Here is a 15,197-nt window from a genome sequence, read left to right on the forward strand (position 1 = left end):
ACTGAGAGCAGCCATAACTGCTCCCTCCTCCGCCCTGTTGATCCCGTGGGACCCGCCCCGCCCAAGCCCTGCACAGAGCCATTTGCCGGATAGCCTCAGGCAAAGGCTAGATTAGCACCTCCCTAGAGGACAGAAGTTCTCCCACTGCAAACACAGCTGATTCTCACAGCCAGTCGGCCGGGAGGTAAAATCCCTCTAGTATTAACTACAACAATCAAGGCTTAACTACAACAAGACTGCGCACAAAGACCACTAGGGGGTGCACCAAGAAAGCGTAAAAAATGCGGAGACAAAGAAACAGGACAAAACTATCAAGGGAGGATATTGAGTTCAGAACCACACTTTTGAGGTCTCTCAAGAGGCTTCTAGAGTCTGTCGATAAACTTGATGAGTTGTACAGGAAATCTAATGAGACCCTCGATGGTGTGATAAAGGACCATCTAGAAAGTAAGCATACACTGACTGAAATAAAGAATATTATAGACTCCCAATAGCAGACCAGAGGAGTGCAAGAATCAAGTCAAAGATTTGAAATGCGAAGAAGCGAGAAACACCCAACTGGAAAAGCAAAATGAAAGAAGAACCCGAAAATACGAAGATAGTGTAAGGAGCCTCTGGGACAGCTTCAAACGCACTAATATCAGAATTATAGGGGTACCAGAAGATGAGAGACAGCAAGATATTGAAAACCTATTTGAAGAAATAATGACAGAAAACTTCCCCCACCTAGTGAAAGAAATAGACTTACAGGTCCAGGAAGCGCAGAGAACCCCAAACAAAAGGAATCCAAAGAGGACCACACCAAGACACATCATAATTAAAATACCAAGAGCAAAAGACAAAGAGAGAATCTTAAAAGCAGCAAGAGAAAGAAACTCAGTTACCTACAAGGGAATACCCATACGACTGTCAGCTGATTTCTCAACAGAAACTTTGCAGGCCAGAAGGGAGTGGCAAGAAATATTCAAAGTGCTGAATACCAAGAACCTACAACCAAGATTACTTTATCCAGCAAAGCTATCATTCAGAATTGAAGGTCAGATAAAGAGCTTCACAGATAAGGAAAAGCTAAAGGAGTTCATCACCACCAAACCAGTATTATATGAAATGCTGAAAGGTATCCTTTAAGAAGAGGAAGAAGAGAAAGGTAAAGATACAAATTGTGAACAACAAATATGCATCTATCAACAAGTGAATCTAAGAATCAAGTGAATAAATAATCTGATGTACAGAATGAACTGGTGATTATAATAGAATCAGGAACATAGAAAGGGAATGGACTGACTATTCTTGGGGGGAAAAGGGGTGTGGGAGATGCGGGAAGAGATTGGACAAAAATCGTGCACCTATGGATGAGGACAGTGGGTGGGGAGTGAGGGCTGAGGGTGGGGTGGGAGCTGGAAGGAGGGGAGTTACGGGGGGAAAAAAAAGAGGAACAAATGTAATAATCTGAACAATAAAGATTTAATAAAAAAAAATTCCAGCTCTAAAATTAAACTGAATGAATGGGAAGCGTATCATGATTTGGAAATTAGAAGGTTTTAGGAGAAACACAGATAAAATCTTTTTTAAAAAAGAAATTAAGAAATTTTAGAGACTACCTCTGAACTCTCCTGAAGCTAATAAATGTCTACAACCCATTCCTCTGCCTTCTATACCTCCTCCACTATATCCTTTGCTCTCTGAGCTTCCATGTCTGGACTTCCACTTCCCCTCCCTTCTTCTTTCCCCTTCTATCTCCTTCCCTACTACTCCCTACAGACTTAAAGGAAAATGAGAATAAGAATTCTAACAGCTTCCTTTGGAAAAAATCTGGTCTTAGTGAGACATGAACCAGCAATTGTTCCTAATTTTCCCCAGGACCTTGATGGGTCCACAAAGAAATTTAACTGTTAGAACATGCAACCCTGGCTATTTTAACCTATTCCAATTAATATACCTACTGGTTTCTGGGAGCAAAGCCAACAGAACTACTAAATAAGGTTCACAGGAAAACTCCTGTAGAGAAGTCTATCCACTTTAAGGATTATAGGAAACTGAAATCGGATTTAGAAAAACAAAAACAGGATCAAGTCTGAGGACTATGAGAAAGTGTTTCCCCTTCTCCTTATTAATAGTTTAGGAGAAATTAAAATTACCATTAAAAGGGGGGCTAATAGCCCTAGCCAGTTTGGTTCAGTGGATAGAGCGTTGGCCTGAGGACTGAAAGGTCCCAGGTTCTATTGCGGTCACGGATATGTACCTTGGTTTGCAGCCTCTTCCCTGGCCCGGGCCTAGGTCGGGGCGAGTGCAGGAGGCAACCAATCCATATGTTTCTCTCACATTGATGTTTCTCTCTGTCTTTCCCTCTCTCTTCCACTCTACCTAAAAATCAATGGAAAAACATCCTCGGGTGAGGATTAAATAAAAAAGGGGGGAAGCTTATAATTCCATGTATGAGCCCCTGTAATTTTCCTATCCTTTCAGTAAAGAAACCAAATGGAAAAAGATGGAGATTTGCACAAAGTCTCAGAGCTATAAATAAGCTAGTTATTTCTAGACATCCTCTGGTTCCAAATACACATTCCTTATTATTAGTCATTCCTGTGACTGCCAATATTTTTCAATAATAAAATTATGTAGTGCCTTTTTCAGCATTTCAGTAGAAAGACAATATCTTCTTGCTTTCATCTGGGAAGATTACAAGTTTACTTGGACAGTAATGCCCCAGGGATGTACAAAGAGTCCCACCTATTGTCTTAGATACTAAAAGCTGGTTTAAATGATGTTAAATTTCCTAGAGATTCCACTCTAACCCTATATGTGGGTGATTTAGTTTTAGACTCTAGAAAATTACTAGACTCCCAAAAGAACACAATATACCTATTACAACAGCTAGCTATAAAGGGGCATGGATATCAAAGAACAAGTTCTGATTATGTTTACCTCAGGTTATCTAATATACAAAGATAAGCTACTAAGTCACCCTGAAAAATTCTGAGGAATCCTATCTTTTCCAAACAAACAAACCAACGAACCATCAAAACAAACAAACAAAAAAACACAAGAAAGCAGCTTAGAAGATTCCTTGGTTTGACTGGATATTGTCACAACTGGGTTTCAGTTTTTTCATTAATGACTCAGCCTCTTTATGTCTTATTAAAATCAAATTGACCTGATCCAATTCATTGGAATCCAAAAAGGTAACAAGCTATAAAACCTCTAAAGAATAATCTAAAGCTTCCACTCTGTGACACATTGATTATTAGAAATTTTAACTAAAAAATATAGATCATCATAAGCCTATAGGCCAGTGGTTCTCAACCTTCTGGCCCTTTAAATACAGTTCCTCATGTTGTGACCCAACCATAAAATTATTTTCGTTGCTACTTCATAACTGTAATGTTGCTACTGTTATGAATCGTAATGTAAATATCTGATATGCAGGATGGTCTTAGGCGGCCCCTGTGAAAGGGTCGTTATACTGCCAAAGGGGTCGCGACCCACAGGTTGAGAACCGCTGCTATAGGCTATTATAGTTACCAACTGGACTCAGTATCCAAAGGCCACCCTCCCTGAATGACAGCCATTTCTGCTGTGATACAAACAAACAAACCAAAGATAGTATGGGCTCTCCTCTGTTTACTGTATGTTCCTCATCCTATTAAATGTCCACTGAATTCTCATCACATTCAACACTTCTGTCAGCCAACCAGCTCTTGTCTTCTGCACCTAATTGCACTTAAACTGGATGTAACAGTATTAACCCAGCAACTCTGCTACTTTCTTTGCAGAATAAAGACCTCCAGGATTGCATTTTGCCAAATGACCACCTTCTTATTCCTAGGAATGGTTAATAGAAAACTCTTTGCTGACTTAATTAATTGGTTTACAGATGGATCTTTAAAGGATAAACAAGAATGTTACTGAGCTGGATATGAAATAACTTCCATAGTGAACATTATTTAGGTTCTTATTTACCTAAATAAAATCTGCCCAACAAGCCTAATTGTTCTAACTCAGGCTTATCAATTGGCCAAAGATTGAATAGCCAATATTTATATTGGTAGCAGATATGCCTTTAGTGAAGCTCACAACTTTAGAATGTTGTGGAAGAAGCAAGTCATCTTCATTTTCTAAGACAGCCCATAAACAATGGAAAACAAGTTGCATTATTATTAGATGTTATACGGAAATTTAAACAATTGGCAATTATCAAAACTTCAGGACATTCTCAAGCTGCCACCATGGAAGCAAAAAGAAATTATTTAGCTGATATTACAGCTAGACCTGTTTTACCATTACCAAGGGAAATGGACATATATCCAAACCTTTATGACTCTCAGAGGCTACTCTAAGTTATGTGCTGTCTGTTAACCAAGAAAAAATAGAAAAAAAAGTATCCAAATGGTAGAAAACATTCCAAAAATCGTGAATGGATTTGTCATCATCAACATTTGGGTGGCAACCCAATTGTTGAGGTTAAAAAACAAAACAAAAACAAAACCTTAGCCATACATCAATAAATCAATTTAACTTATTTCAGCTATTCCTTTCTAAATTAGTAATTTTAATAAACATTATTGAATATCTAGATATTTCAAAACAACATGAAATAATAAAATATTGATTGCTAAACAAGTATTGGGTTCACCTGCTTTTGCCTTTTTATTATTTTTATTAAAAAACTAGTAGCCTGGTGCACGAAATTTGTGCACATTAAAAGGGAATTAATTAGCAGAAATATTTTAATATTGCTATTTGCCCTTTCTCTATAATAGAAGTGTGAGAGATGAAAGGAAATTAGTAAAATTTATATGAAAATAATATATAAATTTATTAATAAATAAACAGTAACAAAAGGATATAACAAGAGAGGCATGATATAAAACGACAAAAACATGATATGAAAACAGCAAAAACATGATATGAAAACAACAAAAACATGATATGAAAACAACAAAAACATGATATAAGAACAACAGTGATATAAACAATGACTGATAAAGTGATTAAACTTATTCTAATATCTCCCTGTATACCACATTAAGAGTGAAAACACTTTCAGAGTGCTTGACTAATTTCCCTTGTACTGAAGTATTTAGAACTTTAACTTGAATGTCACATGCTCTTCAAAGTCGAGAGAAAGCAACATATAACTGACTATGTGCGAAAACGGGTTCAGGTAGGAACATGCCTACTCTGTCTAGAGTTTGTCATTGTGATTTATTAATAGTTATTACAAATGCTGGCATCACGGGAAACCATCGTCGAATCAATTTAAATGGGAGGCCAGTGTCAGATGGGGACAAATCAATTCTTGGAATCAGAACAACCTCTCCCTCTGCAGATCCTGTTAATACTTCAGCTTCGGTAATGTTAGGTCGTAATCTTTTGATAATAAATCTGGTACCATTACAAAGACCCCATTTACTATTAAGATTTCTCAATAGCATGATGATTGTACCCACTTTCAATTTTAATTTATGACATGGCATTCCCAAAGGAGTAATACCATTAAGAAATTTGATGGGAAAATTTTCCTTTTCAGCACTGTGGAATCAATGGAATCATCACTCAAATATGTGTTAAAATCTCCATCAAGTATATCCAAAATTTCTTCATTTACTTTTTTTTAATTAAATCTTTATTGTTCAGATTACATTTGTTCCTCTTTTTTCCCCCCCATAACTCCCCTCCTCCCAGTTCCCGCCCCACCCTCCGCCCTCACTCCCCACCCACTGTCCTCATCCATAGGTGCACGATTTTTGTCCAGTCTCTTCCCGCATCTCCCACTCCCCTTTCCCCCCCAAGAATAGTCAGTCCATTCCCTTTCTATGTCCCTGATTCATTATAATCACCAGTTCATTCTGTACATCAGATTATTTATTCACTTGATTCTTAGATTCACTTGTTGATAGATGCATGTTTGTTGTACGACTGTCAGCTGATTTCTCAACAGAAACTTTGCAGGCCAGAAGGGAATGGCAAGAGATATTCAAAGTGATGAATACCAAGAACCTACAACCAAGATTACTTTATCCAGCAAAGCTATCATTCAGAATTGAAGGTCAGATAAAGAGCTTCACAGATAAGGAAAAGCTAAAGGAGTTCATCACCACTAAACCAGTATTATACGAAATGCTGAAAGGTATCTTTCATTTACTTTTTGAACGTGCTCATTTCATGGACAAAGAATTGCATGTTTAGATACATTTTAATATTATTTATAGATATAGTATTTCCAAAGGTAGCTTCAATAATAGATCCATTACAAATCACTTCACAGGGGATTTCAATAATATCCATTCCTAAATGAAAACTGCTATCAAGTTTGCCATCTCCAAGTTTTACTAACCATTCACTATAAGCAGAATCCTCTGATCTCATATTGTTGTAAGAGACAACTTTCTGAAACATCCCCAAACATTGCAGTACTTTAAACTCGTTTGTACTATGGCCAATCGCATAGCATGCAGTACAATACTGAGACACTGTCGAAAATCCCCTCCAAGAAGGAGAACTTTCCCACCAAATACAACATTCAAATTTTTCTTAGTAATCTGTCTATGGCAGTGATGGTGAACGTTTTGAGCTCGGTGTGTCAGCATTTTGAAAAACCCTAACTTAACTCTGGTGCCGTGTCACATATAGAAATTTTTTGATATTTGCAACCATAGTAAAACAAAGACTTATATTTTTGATATTTATTTTATATATTTAAATGCCATTTAACAAAGAAAAATCAACCAAAAAAATGAGTTCGTGTGTCACCTCTGACACGCGTGTCATAGGTTCGCCATCACTGGTCTATGGCGTTTATAGCATAACTGGATGCTATGGTGCATTCATCAATAAGAGAAGTTGGGCCTTTTTAATAGTTTTAGCAACTTCACTGTTTATATCGAGTCTAGAAATTGAAGTTTCATTTAGTGGAATGGGTAATTTATATTGGGAATGAACGGTGCTTCCACTGAGAAGTAAATTTGCAGCAATTCCTATAGATGCTGTGGGTAAAACAGTACTATCACGACCTCTAATATAATGTATTAAAACTTTATAAACATATGCCTCCACACTCTGAGGGCTGGTTCTTGCCTCAAACCTCACCCTCCCAGGAAACAGCTCGGGGCGGACCCAGCCCTTGGCTACGCGACCCAGGACTCAGTGCATCCATGCTCCAAAAGCCGGTTCCTGCCTCAAACCTTGCCCTTACCAGAAACAGCTCGGGGAGGGCGCAGCTGTGGTTAAGAGGACCCAGGACTCAGTGCGTCCACGCTCCGAGGGCGGGTTCCTGCCTGAAACCTCACCGCCCTCGTGGGAAACAGCTTGGGGAGGGTGCAGCCATTTCCAAGACAACCCCTGCAGGACTGACTTCCTTCCGGTTGGTCAAGTCTCGGTCGTGATGTTACACCCAGGGTTTTTATATAAATATAAAAATATTTTTATTGATTTCAGAGAGGAAGGGAGAGGGAGAGAGAGATAGAAACATCAATGATGAGAGAGAATAATCATTGTATGCATATGATCAGCTTCCTCCTGCACGCCCCCTACTGGGGATCGAGCCTGCAACCCCAGCATGTGCCCTGACCACAAATCAAACCATGACCTCTCTTGGTTCACAGCTTGATGTTCAACCACTGAACCACACCAGCTGGGCTGCTTTTGGCTTTTATTGCAGAGGGGCTGTCAAGTAAATTTGGAATTGTTCATGTCTAATGCTTTGTTACAGGTGTTTTGCTTAAAAGTGTGTGTGCCAATAGAGAAACCTATGTTGCCAAAGATTATGAAATGTATTTATAAAAATCAATCTAGGGAATACTGGTTGCTTACTTTTTTGTTTATCATTGGAAATTCAAGTTTCTAAATGTTAGAAATTCTAATTAAGTTTGAAATAAATTATATAGTTTTGATCATATAAAATATGGAGATGTATTTTTAAGGAAAAGAAAAAAGTGAGTTATTCTCTTGTGTATGGTCTTTATATGTATGATTTGTATGTGATACGTGTTCATCTGTGTACTGTATTATGTGGTGCTTTTTCAGCCTCCTGAAGGCATTACTAGGGTGTAATCTTTTATTGGCATACAAAGATTAAATATCTTACAGAAAAGCAAAATTTTTATCAATTGCATTATAATCAAATCTATAATCATTCCAATTTAAGTTTTGTTATTTATAGACATTGTTCTATTCTAATACATTTACAAATATGTTACATCTTTATTTTTATTTAAATTCTTTATTTTAAAAAGTATTACATATGTCCCCTTTTCCCCCCATTGACCTCTTCCACCTGCTCCCGCCCCCCAGCACATGCCCTCACCCCCTTACTGTCTGTGTCCATTTGTTATGCTTATATGCATGCATACAAGTCCTTTGGTTGATTTCTCCCCCTTACTTCCACCCTCCCCTACCTTCCCTCTGAGGTTTGACGGTCTGATCGATGCTTCTCTGTCTCTGGATCTGTTTTTGTTCATCAGTTTATGTTGTTCATTATATTCCATAAATGAGTAATATCATGTGATATTTATCTTTCTCCGACTGGCTTATTTCACTTAGCATAATGTTCTCCAGGTACATCCATGCTGTTGCAAATGGTAAGAGTTCTTTCTTTTTTACATCAGTGCAGTATTCCATTGTGTATATGTACCACAGTTTTTTAATCCACTCACCTGTTGATGGGAACTTAGGTTGTTTCCAAATCTTAGCTATAGTGAATTAATACACTACATCTTTAGAAAGATCCATGAAAAGGACTCTGACTTGCTCTAAATTACAGGTTCCTAAGCAGGTCATATCTTTGTCCTAGATGATGATATATAGAACTCTAAGGGGTAACTGAATTAATGAAAATATTAGCAAACAATCAGGATAAATAAAAATATTGGTGATGGGACTAAATGAACTGAGGATAATTATTATGCTTATGACTCTGTTTTAAATATTGCTGCATTTTAAATCTTTTTGTTTTCCAAATATAAGGAAAACTAAAAGGAGATATTCTGCATCATTATCAAGGACTCATTAACCAATTTATAGGGACTGATAAATTAGTAACTTTTATTTCAGCATGTGCTCCCCAGAGATGAAGGATTCAATGACTATGACTTACATCCAGGAGATTTTTTTTCATTGGAAAATACATCAGTTAGAGACTCTCCAACATTGTTGGAAAGGACCCTATTAGGTACCTAACCACAAATGGACATCTGCCCCTATCTCTAACACTTGCTTTCATCTACAGTGAAGATCAAAGACTTTTCAAGGATGAAAAGCCCAAACATCAGAAATAGACAGCCATCCTGAGACACCGACAAGCCCAAGATACCTACACATTAATGTTGCTGTTGGAAGAACCAAGATGGCGGTGTAGATAAAAGCTGGTACTAGCCACCTCCCACAACCACATCAAAATTACAAGTAAAGTTCAGAATAACCATCATTCAAAACCGCCTTAAAGCTGGCTTAATGAAAGTCCCACAACAAGAGAAGTAAAGAGAGTATATCAAGATTGGTAGGAGGGGAAGAGGCATGGAATAGGCTGGTCTGACACCCACCTGTGGCATTTTTTTTTCAATCAGAAGGATATCTCAGATACAGAGGCCTCTCATGAGACGCAAAAGGTCCAAGCCCCACACCAGAATCCCAGCCCAAGATTCCAGAGCTGGGAAGAGAAGTCTCTGTAACATCAGGCTGTAAAAAAATAGCAGGGACTCTGGCAGAGTGACGTGGAGGTGGCTGGAGCCCCAGGCAGTTCTTGTATGGTCCCACTTCCTCTGAACTCCAGTGCCTTTGGGGGGTCCAGGAATATATAGGGGGGGAATTGGATTGTCTGGCATCAGAGCAGGAACTCGGGGGTGGCTTTCTCCCTCCCCCTGGCCCCGGTGGATGAAAGTTAGGGGTGGTCACAGGGGTCATTGTTCCTGTGATGGGACCTCCCTTGTCACAGAGCTGACTGGCAGCCATATCTGAGTTTCTATCAGGGTGACCCATACTGTTTGCTCTACCCTGATGATTCCCTGAGACCCTGCCCCATCCGATTTGCAGCCCCACCAAAGCTGTTTGCAATGGCTTTTCATATGAATGGCCTGTCCTTGCTCAGACTTTTCTAACATCTCTCAAACAAGCAGCAGCAGGCATCAGCATGCCCCAAACCTATCAAGAACCCCAAGACCCAGCACTAGCACCAGCCTGCCTTGCTTCACAGCTGGGCCTCATCTGGGCACTTCCAAGCACAATACAAATATATATCTGCAGATAGCTCGGTAGCTCATGCTGGGTGGTCCAAGACAGTGGCTGACTTTGCACCTTTCTGGAGGTCCTAGAGCCAGTGCAACTGGACAGCTTCAGACCATACTGGATTATAACTCTACACATTCATAAGTGACACACTCAAGGAGCAGACTCAGTGAGCACCAAAACCCCACTGAAGCAAGTGCTGCTCCATAGGGGTATCTCCTGCACAGCAGGTCTATTGCTATAGTCACAGCTGGTCCTCAAAGCTAGTTGGCCTAGAGGTCGATTCCTTCCAGTGATGCCAACAGCCATCAAGGCTCAATTACAACAAGACTATGCACACTGCCCACACAGGGCTACACCTAGAGGGCCCAGTGCATGTGACTGGGAGGCTGAGCCACTGAGACCTACAGGACACCTATAACACAAGGCCACTCTACCAAGTCTGGGAGACATAGAAGATCTACCTAACACATAGAAACAAACACAGGGAAACAACCAAAATGTGGAGACAAAGAAACATGTCACAAATGAAAGAAATGGAAATGAGCAAACTACTGGATACAGAGTTCAAAACAATGATTATAAGTTTGCTCAAGGATTTTAATGAGACCTTCAAGGGACTTAGTGAGACTTAAAGAATCTTAGCGAGAATTTCAAAGACATGAAAAAGGATCATCAGAAATTAAGCATATACTAACCAAAATAAAGAATAATTTACAGGGATTCAACAGTAGAGTAAAGCAAGCATATCAAACTTGTGGCTTGAGCATCAAATCAACAATTTGGCTATGAGGAACCAAAAAACACCCAATCACAAGAGCAAACAGAAAAAAAATATGAAAATAGTGTAAGGAGCCTTCAAACATATGAACATTCATATTATGGGGGTGCAGGAAGGAGAAGAGAGAGAGCAAGATATTGAAAACCTGTTTGAAGAAATAGTGACAGAAAACTTTCCCTACCTGGTTAAAGAAATAGACTTACAAGTCCAAGAAGTGTAAAGAGTACCAAACAAGAGGAAACCAAAGAGACCCACATCAAGACACATCATAATTAAAATGCCAAGGGCAAAAGACAAAGAGAGAATCTTAAAAGCAGCAAGAGAAAAGCATTAGTTACTTACAAGGGAGCACCCATACGACTGTCAGCTGATTTCTCAACAGAAACTTTGCGGGCCAGAAGGTAGTGGCAAGAAATATTCAAAGTGATGAATAGCAAGAACCTACAACCGAGATTACATTACTCAGCAAAGCTATCATTCAGAATTGAAGGTCAGATAAAGAGCTTCACAGACAAGAAAAAGCTAAAGGAGTTCATCATCACCAAGCCAGTATTACATAAAGTGTTGAAGGGTATTGTTTAGGAATAGGAATAGGAATAGGAATAGGAAGGAGAAAGAGAAGGGGAAAGGGAAGGGGAAGGGGAAGGGGAAGGGGACGGAGAAGGGGAAGGGAAGAAGAAGAAGAAGAAGGAGAAGGAGAAGGAGAAGGAGAAGGAGAAGGAGAAAGAAGAAGAAGAAGAAGAAGAAGAAGAAGAAGAAGAAGAAGGAGGAGGAGGAGGAGGAGGAGGAGGAGGAGGAGGAGAAAAGATTAAAAATATGAACAATAAAAAGGCTATAAATACATATCTTTGAATCTAAAATCAAAATAAATGAATAAGAAATATAATGTACAAAATAAACTAATGAATAAAATAGCATCAAAGGCATGGAAACATGGAACAGACTGACAAATCTCAGAGGGAAGGGGGACCAGCGGGCGGAGAAGAGATTAACCAAAGATCTTATATGCATTTGTGCATTACCTATGGACACAGACAATAGGGTGGTGAAGGCCTGGGGTGGGGCAGGAATAGGTTGGAGGGGAGCCATGGGGTGATAAAGGGGATATCTATAATATTCTCCACAATAAAGATTTAAAAAATAAAAGGGTGAAATTAAAAAAAAATGTTGCTACTGCTGCTAATCCTATCTAATAAAGAGGGAATATGCTAATTGACCCTCATGGTGTTGCAAAGACGGCGGCGCCCACAGCCAATAAGGAGGGAATATGCTAATTGACTGCCCTGCCCTCAAAGATGCAGGCGCCTACAGCCACGCAATGGCAGTGCCCAGTCCCCTTAGCCCCACTGGGGCACTTGCCTCTGGAGTCCCCCAGTCCCCTCAGCCCCCCAGCTGCCCAGGGTCGGTCCGAGATGCAGGCAAGCCTTGGATGGCGGCTGCCCAGTTGCCCAGGGCCAGCCTGAGGCACAGGCAAGCCTCAGATGGCGTCTTCCCAGTCACCCAGGGCCACCTGAGGCTCGGGTATCCAGGGCCGGCCGAGGCTTGTGCTGCTGGCAGTGGCAGCAGCAGAGGTGTGATGGGGCGTCACCTTCCCCTGATCGCCGGGTCACCTCCTGCCCCTGAGGGATCCCGGACTGTGAGAGGGGGCAAACCCGGCTGAGGGATCCCCCCTCCAGGGCATGAATTTTCATGCACCGGGCCTCTAGTAGTAGTAATAATAATAATAATAATAATAATAATAATACTTGTTCTTTAGGTTTTTTTCAAACCCTGTGTATATAGTCCAACTGTTAATAATAACTGTATGTAACATAACTTTTTGTATTATCAGTAATATTCTTATGGTTTCTCTTTTTAAATTTAGAGCAAATGGTACTGCAAAAAATTAGTGAAAAAGAAATATTAATATATACAGGCCTGTCGGTGTCTCAGGATGGCTGTCTATTTCTGAGGCTTGAGGTTTGAAAAGTCTTTGATCTCCAATGTAGATGGAGGCAGTTGTCAAAGACAGGGGCAGTTGTCCATTCACAGTTAGGCTCCTGATAAGTTAAGATCCTTTCCAACACTGTTGGAGAGAGCCTTTAATTAATGTCTTTCCCAATAGACAAAAAATCTCCTGGTTGTAAGTTGTGGCCTTTGAAGTCTTCGTATCCCAGAAGCACACTCTGAAATGAATGTTACTAATTTATCAGTCCCCATAACCTTGTTAATTGAGCCATTCATAATACTAGTAATGCAGAATGCTTTATTTGGAAAATGAAAAGATTTAAAATGCAGCAATATTTAAAACAGTCATAAGAATAATAATTATCCTCAGTTTGTTTAGTCCCACAACCATTTTTATCTTGATTATTTGCCAGTATTTTCATGAATTCAGTTATTCCTTAGAGTTCCATAAATCTTCATCTAGTTAGTACAAAGATATTATCTGCTTAGAAACCTGTAATCTAGCATAAGTCAGATTTCTTTTCATGAATTTTTCTAAGAGTAAAACAATGACTGTCTATAAATGACAAAACTTAAAGTGGCATGGTTATAGATTCGATTATAATGCAATTGATAAAAAAAAAAAAAAAACTTTGGAGGCCGCTCCGTCGCCCGGGAGGAGGAGAATGAGGATCAAGATGGGAAGGCCTGGGGAGGATTGGGGGGTGGGGTGGGTAAGAGATCAACCGGAGGACTTGTATGCATGCATATAAGCATAACCAATGGACACAAGACACTGGGGGGTATGGGAGGCTGGGGGGAGGTAAAGGGGAGAAAAAAAAAGGAGACATATATAATACTCTTTGTAATACTTTAAGCAATAAAACAATTTAAAAAAATAAAAATAAAATTTTAACTAAAAAAAAAAAAAAAAGATGGTTTACATCACGAACAGACAAGTGTGGGACAGCAGGAATCAGTCCCCATGGAGATTATCTTTGATAACAGATTTCTTCTGGGGAATAGCTGAGTTCGTGGTTTCGTTTTTCAAAACTCTGCTTCAGCAAGATGTGAAAAAGGGAAGAGGCTATGGAAACTCATCTGATTCCAGATATGATGATGGAAGAGGGCCCCCAGGACACCCTCCCAGAAGAATGGGTCGAATTAATCATCTGCGTGGCCCCAGTCCTTCTCCAATGGCTGGTGGATGAGGAAGGTAAATGTCTGCTCTAAGAAGCAGACGACTGGACATGCACATTCATAGCAGAAGGAAATCATCAAACAGTGGAGGGCTGACCAGGCTGGAGAAGTTAATGAATGTGTATATCTAAACAAGAATTACTCTGTGTCCTCACAGACGAATGAGGTCGTGTTGGGAATTCCCTCACAGGGATCTGGCTGACTGACATGCAATTCTATAAATGCACATGTTTGTCTCATTATCTTTTTGTATAGTTTATTGAAAGTATTAATATAGTTTAATAAGTAAATATTTTAGGTTACATAATTGACTACTCATCTTTATATAATTAAAACTCCGAATTTGAAGAAAATTAAAAGGCTATGTATTTAGTACTATTGGTGTCCTTTTTCAACTTCTGAAAATGTTCATTGTTAATTTGTTCTCATTTATAAATAAATCACATTGTATTTAAAAAACAAACAAAAAAACCTTTGCTTTTCTGTAAGATATAACATTCCAAGACAAAAAAAATCTTGGTAAGTAATAATTACTATAAAATGACATAGAATAATATAAAGTCCATATATATTCAATATATGATTTCAATATATAAAGGACAAATGATATTCAAGATTTTAAAACATTGCACAAATATGCAGAATACCACTGCCAGCTGCCCCCACAGGGAATGATCACTCTTGGCTTACCCAGTGTCATTGACAGACATCTGCTATCCCTGGGATCTCCCTGTTTGAACTTGGCTTTGAATCTTTACAAGTTCTTCCTTAGGTCAGGCTGAACTCTTTAGAACATACAGTTTAATAAAAATATATGTATACAAATAGAAGTTACTATTTTTTATTTGGTAAAGCTTCCCATGTAATTCCAAGCATACTAAAATAAATAGGCCTCAGTATTTTAAAAACTTTTATAAGGAGATAGAATAAATCCTTGAGATATTCCAGAGCCCACTGGAATAACTCAAAGTCATCTCGGTTAAAACAGTTTCTTATAATTTAAACTTTTGGAAGGTTGTCAAACAAACTTAACCAAAAAATTATAACATAAATTTTGTAAACCTGGGTA

The 15,197-nt window shown here is 39.0% G+C and overlaps 1 pseudogene; it reads left to right on the forward strand.

Moving 5' to 3' along the window:
• The first annotated feature begins 13,863 nt into the window (after nucleotides 1-13,863).
• Nucleotides 13,864-14,163, forward strand: LOC102425093 (annotated as a pseudogene).
• The last annotated feature ends 1,034 nt before the right edge of the window (nucleotides 14,164-15,197 follow it).

Source organism: Myotis lucifugus, unplaced genomic scaffold (genome assembly GCF_000147115.1).
Source record: "Myotis lucifugus unplaced genomic scaffold, Myoluc2.0 scaffold_13, whole genome shotgun sequence".
Classification (NCBI taxonomy): Eukaryota; Metazoa; Chordata; class Mammalia; order Chiroptera; family Vespertilionidae; genus Myotis; species Myotis lucifugus.